General features: G+C 38.1%; 1 non-coding gene across 1 annotated transcript; it reads right to left on the bottom strand.

The window, feature by feature from the left end:
• Window positions 1-8,293: 8,293 nt before the first annotated feature.
• On the bottom strand, window positions 8,294-8,400 carry LOC148767007 (small nucleolar RNA R71). Its single transcript, XR_016034590.1, has one exon. It is a non-coding gene; the product is annotated as a small nucleolar RNA R71 (small nucleolar RNA).
• Between the last annotated feature and the right edge of the window lie 11,289 nt (window positions 8,401-19,689).

A 19,689-nucleotide genomic window follows, 5' to 3' on the forward strand; every position in this document is an offset into this window, starting at 1 on the left:
GGCCTTCATTTGGTTGATGAAGAATATGATGATGAAGAAGGAGATCCTACTTTTGCAGAACCAAGCCCAAGCTCTCTCCTCAAGCTCCACCGAGTCATCTTCCAAAGACTCACCTCCACCAGCATCAACTCAGGGGGAGACATTTCAGTCCAACATGGCAGCAACTCCCTCTCAACATCCTGTTTCCGAAGATGTTGCTGCAGATGTTCCTGAAAATGCTGCTGCACCTACTGTCTCAGACAATGCTTCTCAAAATGTTGCTGAGGATGCTGCTCCTTATCAAGATGAGGAAATGCCAGACCTTTCTGGGATGTCCTTTGCTGAGCATGTAGATATCACCACTGCTGATGCCGAGGACTTTGCCACCACAGAAGAAACCTCACTTCCTACACCCTCAGCTCCAAATGAAGATCCTCTGGAAACTCTGGCAGAGGCAGTTGTTCAAGTGGATGCACCACCTTCCCAGGCTGAAGAGGAAAAGAAAAGTGATGACAGTTGGGAAGTGCCCTTGCCTCTTTCCGCAAGAATTTGCCATCCTCAGAGTCAGACAGTGATTCTTCCGAGGACTCATCTCAGATGGAAGAAGATGCTGCTCCACCTGTTGCATCACCTGAGCCAACATACATCCCAGATGAACTTGAAGACTCAGAAGAAGATGAATCCCCTGAGGAAGAAGAGCTAGACTTGGATGTGAAGGATCTGTCAACTCCTATTGAGGTAAACAATGCCTTCAGTCCTATCTTTTATTTTGAATCTGATTCAAATTTGAGTCCTCAAATCATGAATTGCCAATTCATTGAGGAAAATAAAATTTTCAAGGATGAGTTTGATAGACATAGGATCACTGCTTTTCATAAGGACTTGATCAAAGAAAAATCCTTAGTCTAGTTGAGGTTGCCTGTCCTTATGAAGGAATTTTTATGCCAATTTACAAATTTTTTTAAAGAAAAATTCTCCAAACTTTGGAAAAGTTTTTTTGTGCGAATCAATTTTCTCTTGTTCTCCCAAAATTATCAACTCTCATTTACAAACTCCTATTGTGATTGATGAGATTAATTATGGTGATTTTACTGAAGTTTGTAAAACTCTTTTTGGAAATCGTTTTAAATCCTTCTCTCATCTACGCCATTCTGCTTTCTCACACTTGGCATGATAATTGTTTTTCAAAATTTTCTCAAAGCTCCTCATGTCCAAGATTTTCCCTGGAATGGAGATAATTTCCTCTCAACGGAATCATGTCAAAATAATCTTGGTACTGAAGGTATTGCTCCTCATGTTCACAACATCCCTGACATCCTTATTTATGTTTCTCACTCACTCGCTAGTTCATATCACCTATCATCAGTGCATGGTGGAAATGCTTCAGAGAGCACTTTCTGATCAAAAAGGGGGAGAACAAGCTGGTCATGAAGTTGAAGCAGGGTGAAGGAGCAGAGGAAAGTAGTGGATCCAGTACTAGTGATGGAGGAACAACAGCTGATACTGAGAAGACTTTGGATTGCACTATTTTGTTATTTGCTATATTGGTTATCATATTCAGGGAGAGTTCAAGCAATGACTCAAGGGGAGTTAAGCTAAAATTTAGTTTTGATCAGAAAGTTAAAAAGGGGGAGCTTGAAACACGTGGATTATTTCCACATTTGGTTTTTAACCTTCTTATTTTCTAAACTAAATTTTAGTTATTGAAAAAGTAGTGCTTAGTGGGCTAAGTATAATACTTAGTGGGCTAAGTAGTGCTTAGTGGGTTTAATTCTGGATTTTATTCTAACTTCCTAACCAACCCACTAACCCATTTTCTTGAGTGCTCTTGTGGTTGGTTTTCTTGCAGATCATGGGCTGAGGAGTGGAAGCTTGAAATGTCTATAAATACCGATTTCAATACTCAATGAATTTGATCGATCCCGAAGAAAAGAAAAACACCGAGAGCTGAAAAGAATACATGAGTGTTTTAGTGTGTTTTTAGGATCGGTTGGTTGTACTCCTCACGAGTACAATCTTTACGTACTCCTTATGAGTACATTCTTTACGTACTTCTCATAAGTACATTCTTTGTAGTCTAGATTGTTTAGTATATATGTTTCTAGACTTGGTTGTAAGAATGATCAAGATAGTGATTCATTCATAAGTTCTTTACGTACTCCTCACGAGTACATCTTTGAAATCTAGAATTTTTAATATTTTTCTTTTTGTATCTAGATTTGAATGTAAGAATGATCATGAGAATGATTCATTCATAAGGAAGAAGTTTTCGCACCTCTTCTGTTTGTATTCTTGGAATACTGATTTTAATATATTTTTCCGTCCTGTAAAGGACAAGTTCACAAGTCTTTACTTGTGAACATTTTTAATTCTAAGTATTGTTTCTTTATATTTCCGCTGCATGTTTGCTTAAGTGTCATAACACTTCAAATAACACCTCTATATTAAACGAATTCGGGACCATAAATTCTTTCAGAGTATGCACAATTTGCTCTTGGAGCAAACGCGCCAAACGAATTGTATTGAGCCAATCAAGGTAATTATTGCCATTAAGTTTTGTTCATATCAAGAATTGACGATAATGGATTCTTAGCATTTATATTGAAACTTTTAAGTAGACTTACATAAAAGATATTTCATTTTTAATGAATGCAATTAAAGATTTGGACTTTTATCATTTAATTGTTCTCCCAATAATTTTATCAAATTCCACCACCCTCTAGCAGACAAACGAGAAAACGTATTTTTCCTTAATGGGCTTTAGGTCCAATAGCGCAAATGTAACCCGTAGTTTATCTAGCCCGATTACATAAGCCTAAAGGTAGAGTACTATCTATCACATCACTATGTGACCCTAAAGATTGTTTTACCTCACACTTTATAATGACCTAAGTTAATCTCGCGAATATCAAAATCTTCGTGTGTCTAGTCTAGCCTACCAATGAGATTTCATAGATCCAACTCTATCAAACTAATGCAGTCCCTAGTTAATCTAGCCGACCACATTAATCCAATAGAATTTTATCTACAACCCTATCTCCATCTAATGTCAATTAAATTACAGCTTATCCCATAATAGCACTCCCCGCTAACACGGCTTACTGCACTATTATGAGAGGCTACACATAATATAATCGTTGGTAGAAGGAAAGAAGAAAAAACGACAATTCGGTTCTCCTTTATAGCTTGATAATTATTCTTAGAAATTAAGAATGAGGGATTTTTATTAAGTTATGGTTATCTCATCAGAATTATTGGTTATGACCGTTTGGGATTCCTACAACTATGTTCTCTAATGTGGAAACGCATATTGATCCTAAGAGAGACATACGATCATCATCGTACTTAATTACAATTATTCATCATATGAGTTAATAAATTAAAACGATGAAATGCAAAATAATTAACGGACCTCTTTCATTCATAAATTTATCAAATAAGAACGAGACCCATTAATTATTTGCCATGTAATAACATTTGTGTTCCATTTATTAAATTAATTTAACAATTAAATTAATCCAACACTATTCTTTGAATTCAAATTAAATTAATGGATCAATTATCTAATTGGGCTTCATTGATAAATAATTTCAAAAATTAAAAATCAATTTGTTTTAATTTTAATTTCAGAAATTTAAAATAATATATATATATATATATATATATATATATATATATATATATATATATATATATATATATATATATATATATATATATATATATATATATATATTTTTATTTTTTTTTGTTTCGGTGCTGACCGGACCGGTCAGACCCGGTCTGACCCACCGGACCGGTCAGCTGTAGACAATCAGAAAAATAAAATTCAGAATTTTCGATTTTTCAAATTCTACAATTTCTGAAAATATTCAAAATATTCAATTAAAATTAAAACACCCAATTTCGATAATACCAAAAATTTAACAATTCAACAAATTAAGCATGCTTTTGAAAGCGATTAAACACGTTGACAATTAATCGATTACCCGTGGCTCTAATACCACTGTTGGGGATCGATGCATGTATACGCAGCGGAAAACAAAAATTTAATCGAACTCAATGTTCGATCACATGCATAAATAAATTAATTGAACGTACCTTAACGCTTCCGCCATACACATGGTAATATTTCATATTTTAATCGAAATTAAATAAAACGAAAAACAAAGATGAGCATGCTTGCATACGACATCATGAAATCGAAAACATACATTCTTGATATAATTGTCATGCTCACAAATTAATTCACATAATCCAATTATGAATTAATTCGCAGGGGTTTTCGATTTTACCTCTTGAAGCGTGAGATTCCGACGAATCGAAATCTATAAACTAAGACAGGTACAACCTGCTATTAAAAAACTCCAAGGCTCCGAAGAACCGACCGAGCAGCAGCTGGTCCGATCTGATCTCGACGGCAGCACATGAGGTGCAGCGGCGGTGGCGCGTGGCAACGGCGACAACGCGTGCGGGGCTGGCGGTGGTGGAGTTGCGTTCTTCCTTTCCAATTAGGTTTCACCTCATACAACTTGACCCACTCTAACTGCAGCACTAGATACAGAAGAGTTAGAAAACAACAGGAATAAAGACGAGGAAGAAAAGAGAAGAAACCGGCGGCAGAGCGGCGGCGCGACGGCGGCAGAGCGGTGCAGCGGCTGGGCTGCAGCCGTGAGGCGGAGGACGGCCGTGCTTCATGCGGCTAGGGTTTGGGGCTGTAAATTCTCGGATCTCAACTCATCATATGAGTTGTATTTATACTAGGGTTCATAACCCTCATGGGCTTAAGTCATTGGGTTTGACCCACTGATCCATTAAACCCACCCCCTCGTCGGCCTCGTTTCTTACAAACGATCGTCCACAAAATTATAACAAAATTATATTTGTGACGAGCATAAAGTCCTCGTCGATATGAGAGCCTCTTTGAAATTTTCAATTTCCAAAATTGGAAACTTCTAATTTAGTGGACCTCCTAATCGGGAAACTTCCCAATTTGGAAAGTTCACTAAATTTCCGCATGTCTCTTTCTCTCCGTTTATTCCAACTCGTAATCCACAATTACAAATCTTAGATTCAATCATATTGACATCCAACTACTCAAAGATTAACACATTAATTTATTCTTGTTGTTTTTCAAGGATCTATGTTACACGAGAAGTGTGACCCTCAATGGTTCAGGTGTAAGCTAGCCGTGGGCTCACACTTCTTTGTCATTCGAACAACACATTGTTCTTATACGAACTCCTCCTAAGAGTCCTGATTAGGGTAAAACTCATTTTACTCAATCGCCGATCAAATCGGTGCCCAACGAATCAAGATTGGCGTCTAGCAACTACGCATCATGATTCCCTAGATACAAATGAAGTGCCTGCAAGAAACTTGTGATATAGTTAACGTACAGTACGATCCCTTCGCAGCACATGTCCCGATTGAACTAGAGGCATTGGTTCACCGAGACCTCTTATTAAGTTCAATAACCGTGCGAACGTTCTAGGTGGTATAATCCGTTCGTGTGTGACTTAGAGAAACACATTTCCCCTACTACCATGCACAGACTTCACACTAGATTTCGGATTGCACGAACGTTGGCCCTTGGAGCGGTCCGCGGTGGGACTCAGGGACAGGTCACGATACAGTCGGTCCTCTAGTGAAGTCACAGTGATGTCTGGGTCTTAAGGACTAATGGTGCACAACTATATCATAGAAACCTATTACTCGATGAATGGGAACCACTTATTGATTTCTAGGCGAGGGAGTTCAGTGAACTCATCTAACATGAGCACCCACTCAAGTATGCAGTACACATACACTAAGTGCTAGTCTCAAAAGGGAAAGGCCGGTATCCTCATTATTGGCGTAACCCATCGACTAGGAACAAGGTTTAACAGTTACATTACATTGCTGAGTTATCTCACGATTCTACTAGATCAACTCACAGTAATAGAGTAACTCGTTAGGACTATATCTATGCTACTTGCATGGGATAAGTGATATAAAATGCCAAATAAAATGTTTTATCATTAATTAAAAATAGATTATTTACGAGTAGCGTGAGAAAACACAACACTTAGTTGGCTTATTGGTCACAAACTCTAACAATCTCCCACTTGACCTAAAGCCAACTACTCATTACCGAAGTCCCATCGACTCTCGATTTTTCTCATGGACCGGTCTGTGTAAAGGCTAAGTAAAGGGATCTAGAATGTTGTCTACCGAGGCAACTCTCTCGAACTAAAGTTCGCCTCTACTAATTATCTTACTAATGAATTAATTTGTATTCAGTATCTGCTTGGATTTCTGATGAGATCTTTTGAATAAATACATTCAACATTTGAATGTAATTTTGTTAAGTATATATTTTTATACTTTATCGTACCTTTTTATTTGAGCTTTTGGTGTGATTTAACGATAATTGGTGGTTAAAAAGTTGATTTATTGTATTTTAGGTATAAATTGAAGAATTGGAAAAGTTTGAGGTCAAAACTGCAAATTTGGAGAAAATATGGGCCAAAAGTGAAATAATCAAAAATATGCTGAAATTGGCTGAAAACAGGCCCGCACGGCCGTGCCAAAATTAGCCTATTTTTGGCACGGCCGTGCCAAATGCTGAATTTGGGCAGAAGGTTCGGCGATTCTCGCGCGGCCGTGCGAGAATTGCACTGATTTTCGCGCGGCCGTGCCAACACACGCTGGACACAATTTTGGACTTTTAATCACACAAGGAAACCTAAAATCATCTACCAAGTTGGGACATCTATATAAGGGCAAACCAAGCACGAATTAGAGGACTTTTGGACACAATCTTGGAGCGAGAGGAGCGAGAGAACGAAGAATCGAAGACGGAGAATTGACAACTCTTCATCACAATTCTTCTTTATTCTATCTTTTCTTAATCTATTTCTTTTTATGTTTTTATTATGTTTTTCGTAGAGAACATGCGTAGCTAAGTTTTTAATCTAGGATTTTGTTGGAACCCTATGTAGGGATTGTGAACCCTTTTTCCTGAGATTATGCAATTATGATTTTATGATTATTTCTTCTACTTGATATGATTGTTAGTGCATGAACTTGATCAATTTATGTGCTTTATCTGTGATTATTGGGATTGACTTGACAGAGCTATTTTGATAATTAGACGATAAGTAGAAGAACCTTCGAGTAGTTTTCACCGGATGAGTGTGTCAATTGCATGTGGTGTCGTAGACATACAGATATCACCTTAGGTAGCCATTTACGAGACTTGTTAGTTAATGCTTTATTCATAATTGGTTTGCATAGACATATAGTGAATCATTTATGAATAATAGACTCATAATACAGGGGACAGCGGGTTATGAGTAAATTAGTGTCTCGGGTTAATAATCATGAATCATATATTTCATAATTGAGGGGTTTTGGGTGAGCAATTCTTGCATAGGGGGAAGATAAAATCCTAGGTCCGTTTTAATTGATATCTTCTCGTGTTTATTTGCTTCCTTAATTAGTTTAGTTGTTTAATTGATTTAATTTGACAAACTTGCGTAGGCTGGATAAAAATCATAATTGTTAGAATTTGGTACTTAGGATTAGGTAATTTGCGTATTCCCTGTGGGATCGACATCCAACTCTCACGAGTCCACTTTATTACTTGTTTGCGATACGTGCACTTGCGTGTTGGTATTTAGCACCCAACAAGTTTTTGGCGCCGTTGCCGGGGAATACGACTATATTATCTATTTATTCTAATATCTAATTTAAGCAATCTTTCTTACTTTAGCCGTTTTATTTATTTTATTTTATAATTTTATTTGCTCATTTTATTTTTATTATTTTTGTTTAGGTACTTTTTATGCGAATGGAAGAAGAGAATAATCGTAGGGGAGATGACCAAGGGCGCTTACCGAATGCGGCAGGAGAGATCGTCAACGAGCAAGAGCAACGTCAGCTAATTAATCCACCACCTCGTCAACGAGCATTGCATGAGTACACCGTTCCAACACTCTGTGGGTTTCAATCAAGCATCCAGCAGCCCCCCATTGAAGCCAACAATTTCGAAATTCGAGCGGGACTACTTACTATGCTCCAAAACAATGGGTTATTCAGCGGATTAGGTCATGAAGATCCGCATCTCCACTTGGTCAACTTCCTCGAAACGTGTGATTCGCATAAGATGAACGGAGTGTCGCCGGAAGCACTGCAGCTCCGCCTCTTCAAGCACTCTCTCCAAGGAGCCACAAGAGAATGGCTACAAACTCGTGCACCGCATTCCATCTCGTCTTGGCCCCAGCTAGCACAGCTCTTCATGAATACGTACAACTCCCCAACCAAAACTGAGAGAATCCGAAGAGAAATACAAAATTTCATACAAGATGCCGGTGAAGCGTTATTCGAGACGTGGGAGCGGTTCAAACAATTAATTCGGAGATGCCCCAATCATGGTCTTCAAGAGTGGCGGCAACTTCAAATATTTTATGACGGGTTGCAAGATAATTCGAGAACGGTGCTCGATTCAGCAGCTGGCGGTATGTTCATGAGCTTGACCTATGACGAAGCATACAAACTTTTGGAGCGAATCGCTAGGAATAAATACATGTGGGCATCAGACCGGTCAAATAGCGGAGCCATAAAGACGGGAGGAATTTTGGAGTTAGACGGGGTCACCGCAATCACTGCCCAATTAGAGAAGCTATCAAAGCTAGTAGCCGCATTGCAAACTCAGCAAGTCCATGCAGTACAAATTCCCCACCAGTGCGTAGAAGAAACGGAGTCTCTAAATTATGTACATGACACTAATCGACAACAGAGGAACCCGTACTCCAACACTTATAATCCGGGATGGAAAGATCACCCCAACTTTGGATGGGGAGGAAATCAGCAAGGACAATGGCCAGCTCCCGGATTCCAAAATCCACCTCAAGCTCCGGCCCAAGAAGTAGACCTCGCTGATATCTTAGCAAAATTCATGACGTCAACCCAAGCATCCATTCGGAACCTTGAGACACAAATGGGTCAACTTGCAACCCAGCTAAACGCGAGGCCGTCGGGAGCACTGCCGTCGAATACGGAAGATCCTCGAAAGAGCAACATCGAGCAGTGCAATGGAGTAACTTTGCGAAATGGGAGGCAATTAGAGGAAGGTCCTAAAAAGTCCGTTGCACCACCGCCTATTGTAGAGGAGCCCAAAGAAAAGACCGAGGTCGGGCCAAGCAACACAAAGATCGCAGTAAGTGAATCTACTCCCAAGGTACCTTTCCCTCAACGTTTTCAAAACTCCAAGCTTGATATGCAATTTCAGTTATTTTTGGATTATCTTAAAAAGTTGCATGATAATATTCCTTTTGTTGAGGCACTTAAGCATATGCCGAATTGGGTTAAGTTTATAAAAGAACTTGTATCGAAGAAGATGAGGCTTCCGGAGTGTGCAGCAATAATAGACTTAAATGAGCAAAGTAGTGCTATCCTTTCAAATAAAATCCCACCGAAGCTTAGAGATCCGGGGAGTTGTACCATTCCATGCACAATAGGTACTAGGTATTTTGGGCGGGCGTTGTGTGATCAAGGGGCGAGCGTAAATTTAATGCCTTTATCAATTTATGAGAAATTGAACTTAGGAGAAATTAAGCCCACTTCTGTGACCTTGCAGCTAGCCGATAGATCTTTTACTCACCCTTTAGGTATAGTGGAGGATGTATTGGTCAAGGTAGATAAGTTCATACTCCCGGCCAATTTTCTAGTACTAGACATAGAGGAAGATGAAAATATTCCCCTTATCTTAGGACGCCCTTTCTTAGCAACCGGTAGATCAATTATTGATGTAGGAAAGAGAGAGCTAAGAATGAGTGTGGGGGAAGAAACAGTGACCTTCAAGGTGTACCGGGTGGATGAAAAGCCTATTACGGCTAATGGATGTTATCTTCTTGATGAGGTAAGTGATTCTAAACTTTTTCCTGTTAAATTACATGATTTAAATTTGTTTGTGGATACTAATGTGCATGTAGGAGAACAAAAGAAAAAGGTTGAGTTGGTTACAACACCTACTCAAAACACTGTGATAAAAGACGATGTTGGCAAGCCTCATGACATCAAGAAGAATAAATTCAAGGGCAGTCCTAAGCGAACCAGTCGAAAGAAGAATCGGATCAACCCATTTATTCAAGACTTTCTCCAAAAGGAAGTTAGGAGATGGGTTCAAAAGCTAAGGAATTGAAGAGAAGGAACAAAGTCTGGCTGAAGACTATAAACTTAGCGCTTCTCGGGAGGCAACCCGAGATTTTTGTTTTTTATTATTATTTATGTTTCTTGTTTTATTTTATTTATTTATTTTATAAGCATGCAAGCTAATTAAATAAGCAATTTTTTATTTATTTTCAGGGGTCAAAGTGCAATTTTGCTCTTCACACGGCCGCACCAAAAAAGGCTTGAATCCAGCACGGCCATGTGGAAAATCGGAGAGGCTACTGCCCAAAATTGAGAAGGGGCGCGGCCGTGCGGAATTTACACTGAATTCTCGCACGGCCGTCCGAGAAACAATAGGCTACTGCCCAGAATTCAAGTTTCGCACGGCCGTGCGGAAAAAAGTTCAAAATCTCATACGGTCGTGCGAACCTCAACTGAGGCATAATAAAGGCGAGGGTGGAAGAGCAGCCCGGACATGGCCAAAACGACTTATTCATGTGTCTTCTATCCTTAAACTTCGTGTTAATTACATTGAGGGCAATGTAAATTTTAAGTTTGGGGGTGGATAATTACTTGTTTATGTGCTTTAATTTTTTAGTTTGCATGCCTTAGGATTTTTTTATTATTTTAGTTGTTTTAGTTTATTTATTTCTTTAAAAAAAATGTGTTTGAGATAAATGCTTCGATGAATCATGATGATGAAAGATGGTCGATGTTTAATGATGAAATTGCTTGTTTTATCTTGATTTTGATCGAATTTTGGTGAGCTTTTGATTCAAAGTGTCGTAAGAAGGAGTCATTGTTAGGAATCTCGAATTATGCGTTGCTTTGGTTGAAAGTTTTGTGTTTTAAAATTTGAATTAATTTATGTTATATCATATGCTATTCGGTTTTAGAACTTGTCTTATGAATTTACAAAGTGAAATATTAAATTGTTGAGCAATTTGGGAAGTGATTTGGGCCATCTTTGAACCGTTTGAGCCTTTCAAGCCTACCTTTAAATTTTTATCATTCGATCCTTGATTGAGCCTTGGAGAAACGGTGTTCTTTCTTTTAGCCAATGTGTATAAGGTAGAATAAGTGGAGATTTTTGAAAAATTAACCCTTGGAGTTCCGTCGAAATTTTTTTATAAGGTCCTTCTTCTTCTTCGAAAAAAAAAATATAAAAAAAAAAATAATAAAAAAGAGAAAGAAAAAGAAGAAGAGACTAGAAGGGGAAGTAAGGACTAGTTGTTGAATTGTTTTGAAAGCTCGATCCATTGTCTTAAGAGCAAAAGTGGAGACTTTTGAACTCTTAAAAATCGAGTTTATTAAAGTCCTTAGAGGTGAATTCATTGTTTCAAACGCCTATCTTTCAAAATTTGGCGTATTCATCTCAATTCAAGAAGCATAGCCACCTATACCCATATCTCCTACCTCGAACCAAAAGCCCAACATTTGAAAGCCAAAAAGTCCCAATGATCCTAATATCTCAATTATTTGATACTAGCCGAGTAAAGAAATTTGGTGAGTCTTTGGAGTTGAATATTATTATGTAAGTATAAATTTTCTTCAATTTTTAATGTACAAATATGGGATACTTGAAGCGATAGCATGGTTTGTGGTTTTTAGCAATGGTGAGTGAATACGTATCTTTGAATTACGAGCTTGTAATTTTTTGAGAATTGTCATGATAATTGCAAGTTCTGAAAAAATGAAAGTTGACCATTAATCTATATGATGAGAAGCATTTGTTGAGAGTGTTGCTGTGAAATTTGCTAGTTTTTGCTTGAGGACAAACAAAAGATCAAGTTTGGGGGTGTGTTAAGTATATATTTTTATACTTTATCGTACCTTTTTATTTGAGCTTTTGGTGTGATTTAACAATAATTGGTGGTTAAAAAGTTGATTTATTGTATTTTAGGTATAAATTGAAGAATTGGAAAAGTTTGAGGTCAAAACTGCAAATTTGGAGAAAATATGGGCCAAAAGTGAAATAATCAAAAATATGCTGAAATTGGCTGAAAACAGGCCCGCACGGCCGTGCCAAAATTAGCCTATTTTTGGCACGGCCGTGCCAAATGCTGAATTTGGGCAGAAGGTTCGGCGATTCTCGCGCGGCCGTGCGAGAATTGCACTGATTTTCGCGCGGCCGTGCCAACACACGCTGGACACAATTTTGGACTTTTAATCACACAAGGAAACCTAAAATCATCTACCAAGTTGGGACATCTATATAAGGGCAAACCAAGCACGAATTAGAGGACTTTTGGACACAATCTTGGAGCGAGAGGAGCGAGAGAACGAAGAATCGAAGACGGAGAATTGACAACTCTTCATCACAATTCTTCTTTATTCTATCTTTTCTTAATCTATTTCTTTTTATGTTTTTATTATGTTTTTCTTAGAGAACATGCGTAGCTAAGTTTTTAATCTAGGATTTTGTTGGAACCCTATGTAGGGATTGTGAACCCTTTTTCTTGAGATTATGCAATTATGATTTTATGATTATTTCTTCTACTTGATATGATTGTTAGTGCATGAACTTGATCAATTTATGTGCTTTATCTGTGATTATTGGGATTGACTTGACAGAGCTATTTTGATAATTAGACGATAAGTAGAAGAACCTTCGAGTAGTTTTCACCGGATGAGTGTGTCAATTGCATGTGGTGTCGTAGACATACAGATATCACCTTAGGTAGCCATTTACGAGACTTGTTAGTTAATGCTTTATTCATAATTGGTTTGCATAGACATATAGTGAATCATTTATGAATAATAGACTCATAATACACGCGACAGCGGGTTATGAGTAAATTAGTGTCTCGGGTTAATAATCATGAATCATATATTTCATAATTGAGGGGTTTTGGGTGAGCAATTCTTGCATAGGGGGAAGATAAAATCCTAGGTCCGTTTTAATTGATATCTTCTCGTGTTTATTTGCTTCCTTAATTAGTTTAGTTGTTTAATTGATTTAATTTGACAAACTTGCGTAGGCTGGATAAAAATCATAATTGTTAGAATTTGGTACTTAGGATTAGGTAATTTGCGTATTCCCTGTGGGATCGACATCCGACTCTCACGAGTCCACTTTATTACTTGTTTGCGATACGTGCACTTGCGTGTTGGTATTTAGCACCCAACAAATTTCAAATCCAAACTGCTACGTTTGCGTCATCCAATGCCGCATTATTCTAAGCCTCGGAGGTGGAATCCGCCGTCATGTTCCATTTGGAACTCTTTCCAACACACGGCACCCCGTTATGAAGCATGAATATAATCCCTCACGTCCTTTAAAGTTGTCCATTTCCGATTGAAACGCTAAAGTCGTCGAACGACTTTACTTTCAACTCGGAATCTCCACAGACTATATATGAACAAGTCTTTAGTACTTCGCAAGTATTCAAGGATTTCTTTCATTTCTATCCAACTGACTTGGCTGGGGTTAGACTGAAATCTACGGTGACGCTTCACTACATAAACCATATCAAGTCTATAATATGAATTAGGGTAGCAAAGCAACCTCTTCTATTTATCTCTATAAATACGTATCCTCTAATACGTAGGAAGCTTACCCTAAATTCATTCATTGAGAAACGTGTGGACAACCGTGTTTTAGGTGACTGCAACATTCCTACATCATTCCCAATGAGTAGAATGCCACCAATACAAAACACTATTAAACGTAATGGCGCTCCCACTAACCTTCTTGTGAACTTAAGGCTCTTTCGAACTCTTCACTAAATCAAATCCGTTAGATTTTCGTGTGGAATCAAACATTCTAATTTAATGGGATGCTAGGTTCAATCCACAAATGGATCGCTGGAATTTTGCAAACATTTTGCCAATTTCGACAAGATGTGAAGCTTTCCGGTTGTTCCACTTTGATTCCCTCAATCTCGCCATTGAGGAAGGTGGTTTTCACATTCATTTTCCATATCTCGTAGTCATACTACGCAGAAATGGCTAGCGAAGTCCTAATGGATTTTAAGCACAGCTATTTGTGAAACTTTATCTCATAGACAACAACTTGTCTTAGAGTATAACTATCTTTCACGTATCTAGCTTTATAGGTCGATACCTTTCCATTTATTCCCATCTTAAAGATTGTAGATCCACTTGCATCCAACGGGAAAAGTTCCCTTGGGTGGACCCATCAAGGTCCATACCTTGTTGGAATATATGGAATCCATTTTGTATTTCATGGCTTCACACCAATGTCCCTCGTCTGCATCAAATACAGACACATTGAAGGTACTTGGATCATATCCGTGGTCAAACTCATTTTGACTACCTTCGATGATCATAAGCCTATTGAGTTCTCTATGGATTGTAACACCCCGCATTTTCGGTAAAATAATTTTTACCACCTTTATGTGAATAATTGCGAAATTAGAATTTATAATAATTCTTGCATGATTAGTATTTACGTGAATTAGGTAATTATGCAATTATTATGTGAATTATGTGATTATGTGAATTATGTGATTATGTGAAATATGTGCTTAGGGAAATATTTCGAAATAGAATGTCGAAATAAATTATTTTCATGAATTAGGATTTTATTCTTGCATGTGATTTTTAAATGAGCATTTCATACACAAAATTTTAGAAAATAAATTTCCCCATGCATTTTTGGATTTTTAATTAATGTCGAAAATTAGAAAATGCTCCCCACATTTTCTTGAATTTTCGGACATCACTCACACACACACACATGATTTTTAAATTCTAGCATATTAATTGGTAGAAAAACATGCATTGGTGTGGTTGTACTTTGAGCATAGAAAGGAATACCTAAAGCCTAGTTCCCTACCCTATAGACTAGGCATGCTTTTTTTTTTCACACCTTCAAGTAAGACCAAAGGTCTTCTTCTCCTCCCTTCCCCTTCATCTTTCGGCAGCCACCACCACCACCATAGCCACCACCTTCTCAAGCTTGAACCACCCTAGAACCACCACCACCTCATATTTTCGGAAATTGCAAAATCACCCCCACAAAAAATGCATTTCCCTTTCTTCTCCATTGGCTTTGAAGTCTCCAAAAACTCTATAAATACCACCCATGCCCAAGATCAAAATTCACTCTCAAACTCCACTCTTACAATCCTTAAGTTCAAAGTCTCCTTCTATTTCAATAGAAGAAGAATTTTCGGCCAAGGCTAAGTAAGCTTCCTCTTCCTCTTTTCTTTTTCTTTTTTTCGAAAAGAGCCAAGCTCTTATTCCTCCAAGTTCTTTTGTTCTTCTTCTTATTTTCTTAATGCCTAATCTAACTCTTAATCTCTTCTTGTATTAGAGAGAAAAGAGCTAACAAGCCCTTCCCCTAAAGAGTATAGGTGAGAATTCTTGAATTCTTGCTCAAACCTACAACACCACTAGTAATTTTCGGTTTTTATGTGTTTTTATGTGTTTTCATTGTTGATTCTTGCATATTATGTGATTATATGTTCTAGATGATGATTGCATGTTAGTATTTTGAAAAGATAGCTTTATTCTTGAAATTTTGTGATTTTTCGAAAATTGGGGAAAAATGTTTTAAATGGCTTATTTGGCTCAATTAGTGCTTTGCATGTGTTGATCTAGTGTTTGATTGTTGATTTTTGAAAAGAAAATGAATTTTTGGCCTAGCCATGAAACTTTCGAAATTTTTGGGGAAAATGTTTTAAATTGCTTATTTGGCCTAATTAGTACTTTGCATGTGTTAAGCTAGTGTTTGATTGTTGATTTTTGAAAAGAAAATGAATTTTTGACTTAGCTAAGGAACTTTCGAAATTTTTGGGGAAAATGTTTTAAATTGCTTATTTGGCCTAATTAGTACTTTGCATGTGTTAATCTAGTGTTTGATTGTTGATTTGTGAAAAGAAAATGAATTTTTGACTTAGCTAAGGAACTTTCGAATTTTTGAGGTAAAATGCTTGAAATTGCTTATGTGGTTTATTTTGTGTTTTGCATGTGTTGATCTTGTGTTGATTGTTGTTTTAAGGCCTTGCATGTTAAGATTGGTGATTAATTGTTGATCTAAGGTCTTGCATGTTAAGATCTAGTGATCGATGGTTGATCTAAAGTCTTGCATGTTAAGATCTAGTGTTTTCTATGAAAAATGGTTTAAGAACTAAGAACTTGTGCTAATTTGGTTTAAAATACTCTTGCATGTGAAGATCTAGTGTATTTGCTTGAATTAATGTAAAGATGAAAGTCTTGAATTTTATTCTTGTAAAAATGCTAGATCTAGTGAACTTTGTTGTTAGATTGTTTTTGCATGTTAAGATTTCGGTTATTTCTATGTTTTTATGGCTAAATGATTTTGTGAAGCTTTATGTGTATTTTCTATGTGCTCCTATGTGCTCTTGCTTGCTTATGTGAATCATTGGGTGTAAGGATGAGAGAAGGGTAAGTAGAAAGGGTGCATGGGTGGGTGCATTAAGTGTCATGAATTTTTAAAAGATAAAACTATGTTGGAAAGTCTTTCGAAGTTACGGTAAATTTCTCGGGTACGGCGAGCCTGGTACCGTAGGGCCTAGGGGTGGTTTGATCCCACGTAGTTAGACATGGTTCGTAATATATGGGGTTATTTACCGGTAACTTAGATTGGCTCTTCCGAGGGATTCCCGACAATTTTTCATGTCATGCATGTTGCATTTCGGTGTTGTTGATATAGGCGGGAAAATCTCACTCTATGGTCTTGGGACCGTAGGGTTATAAAGGTGTGAAATTCCTTCTATATTCATCAATACGTGTCATGGCATAGGGTTATAAAAGTGGGATATTCTCACTCTATGGTCTTGGGATCATAGGGTTATAAAGGTGGGAATTATCTATCTTATGCGTGGTGACAATTATGTGAATGAAGAAAGCCGACGAAAAAGGGAAGTATATGATTGTTTTACTTCATGTTGTATGTTCATGTATAAGATATATGTATGTATATATATGTATAGATATATGTATGCTCTATGTGCTATGTGTATTCGATATTACTTCAAGATTCTCATTGAGTCCTCAAAGACTCATATAGGTGTTGTATGTTTGTAGGTATACCCGATCTAGGGCCCGAGGAGTGAAGTTGGGAATCGAGCTCGAGAATCGGAAGGGGATCGTATGGAGGGGTTGTGGATAGTGTTGGCTCTTAATTTGGTTATGTGGTTCTATTTGTACAATATGCTTGTAAAAACGTTTGATACGGTTTTAGGGATTTTCTACCGATCGCTTCCTCCGATCGGTGGAAATTATTAAAAGACGACATGTGTAATAGTAATTAGGATTACCCTATTTTGGATAATTAATCGGTACTCCGTAGCCTTTTGTAAGCGAAAGCAAATTTTAACTATCTATATGCATGCATGCTTTCGGCTAGTAATTTCTTTGTATTTTGTCTCCATGCTCTAAAATTATTTTCATATAGGTGCTCTACTTAGAAAATCATGACATTTTAGGAGTCTCTGCATCTCTCTGTTTTCATCATATTGGTAGGTCTTGTGCATGATTTGGGTAATTAGTTATTTAGTTATGATTTGTTTCTCGCTACTGCATCGAAACAGGGTCATCCGGGTGTTTTCTGGTATAACAGGAGTTTTACCCACTCAAATGCCTTGTTTCGACTTGGAAAATGTTTTAAACTTACCTTTCTGCCTTGGGGTAAAATTTGGTAGTTTTTGGGTCAGTGAGGAATTTATTATGAATTTTCAAAACTCCCTCCCCTGTTCTGGATTTTTAAACTGAGTGACTGTGCCATTTTATTTATTTCTCCTAAATGGCCATGCATCTTTCAAAACTGTTTTAACTGAGTGATCTGGACCCGTGTTAGGTGGTATGGTATAATTTTGGGGTTATTTTCATGAGTAGGTTAAGAGGAATTAATTTTTAAAGCTTCTGCATTGAATCTGTCCGCATTTGCATTAAGTTCATCATGCCTAGTTAATTTCTAGTCTTGCATGTAGTATGCCTTTGTGTTAGAATTTGATTAGGATTTAGCAAGCTGTGCCCTCTCTCCCTCTGATTTAAAAATAAAAATTTTTACGTAAATTTTATATCCACAAAAAATCATGTTTTCAAAAGTCTTCCGCTGAGATTACATATAATAAGGGTAATCGAGAGAGGGGTGTCACAGCAGTCGTGGTATCAGAGCAACGATCCCGGAATCCTCCATACGACCTAAAGACCTTCACGATTCTCAAAGCACGACTCCAACTGAACACTCGGGCAGGTATATGTTTATGTGAATATTATGGCTAATGTGTATTATTTGTATATGTTAAAGTATTAAAATGTCTGGAGCAAGAACTCGAGCTCAAAATGCCGCTAACGATCCTAACAATCAATCTCGTACCATCCAAGACCTCACCGCCCTCGTCCGAGAACAAAATGAACAAATCAACCGCCTTGTTAACCTTCAAAACCAAAACCCTCATCCACCTCCTCCTCCTCCTCCCCAACCTAGAAATACAGCCCCACAAGCCACCTACGAGCGATTCTTGAAAATGCATCCTACCGAATTCCACGGCGGCCCTAGTCCAAATGTTGCCGAAGAATGGATCAAATCCCTCGAAGTTATTTTCGAGTACATGGTGATGAACGACAACGACCGAATCCATTGTGCACTATTCTTGTTGAAAAACGAAGCCCGAAATTGGTGGGAAGGCGCAAAGAGTGGAATCGATCTAGCAAATACCACTTGGGAAGCTTTCAAAGTTCTTTTCTTCGAAAAGTACTTTTCCAAGAATGTTCGAGCACAAAAGCTTAAGGAGTTTCTCGAACTCAAACAAGGAAACCTAACCGTTGCCGAATTCACACGCCGTTTCGAGCAAGGAAGCCTCTACGCACCTTTCATATCCAAAGACGACACCGAAAAGATGAATCACTACCTAAGAGGCCTCAACCCGATAATCAAGCGCGACGTTCGACTAACCTCTGCCTCTACTTTCCGCGGAGTAGTGGACAAAGCCTTGGAAGCCGAACAAGACGAGATGGAAATACGACAATGGAGACCTCCTCACGATGCCTCTTCTCGACCATGGAAGAAACCGAACCTCAACAACGCCAAGGGAAAGCAACCGATCAACCGAGCAACCGTGACCCCGAGCAACAAACCCTTTTGCCCCAAATGCAATCGAGCGCACTCAGGCGATTGTATTGCCGGAACCGACCATTGTTTTCGATGCAAGAAGCCCGGACACATTGTCCGAGACTGCCCTATCGCCCCGAGACAAGTGCCGGGACGAGTATTCGCCATGACAAGAGACCAAGCCGAAGCTGACCTGTCAATGATCGCAGGTACCGTTAATGTGTATAATAATTCCGTGTATGCCCTCATCGACTCCGGATCAACTCACTCATTCATCTCAAGTACCCTCGTTGCCGAACTCCGCCTAGTCCGTAGCCAAGCCGATGCCTTGTTTAGCATACTTATTCCTTCCGGTGATGAACTTAAATCCAATTTCATCATCAAAGATTGCCCTATTCAGATTCGTAACCAAACCCTAGCCTCCGATCTGATCATTCTACCCATTAAACATTTCGAAATAATTCTCGGAATGGATTGGTTATCAAAATTCGACGCCCAAATCAATTGCG

Source organism: Erythranthe guttata, chromosome 11 (genome assembly GCF_056151865.1).
Source record: "Erythranthe guttata isolate IM_541 chromosome 11, IM_541, whole genome shotgun sequence".
Taxonomy (NCBI): Eukaryota; Viridiplantae; Streptophyta; class Magnoliopsida; order Lamiales; family Phrymaceae; genus Erythranthe; species Erythranthe guttata.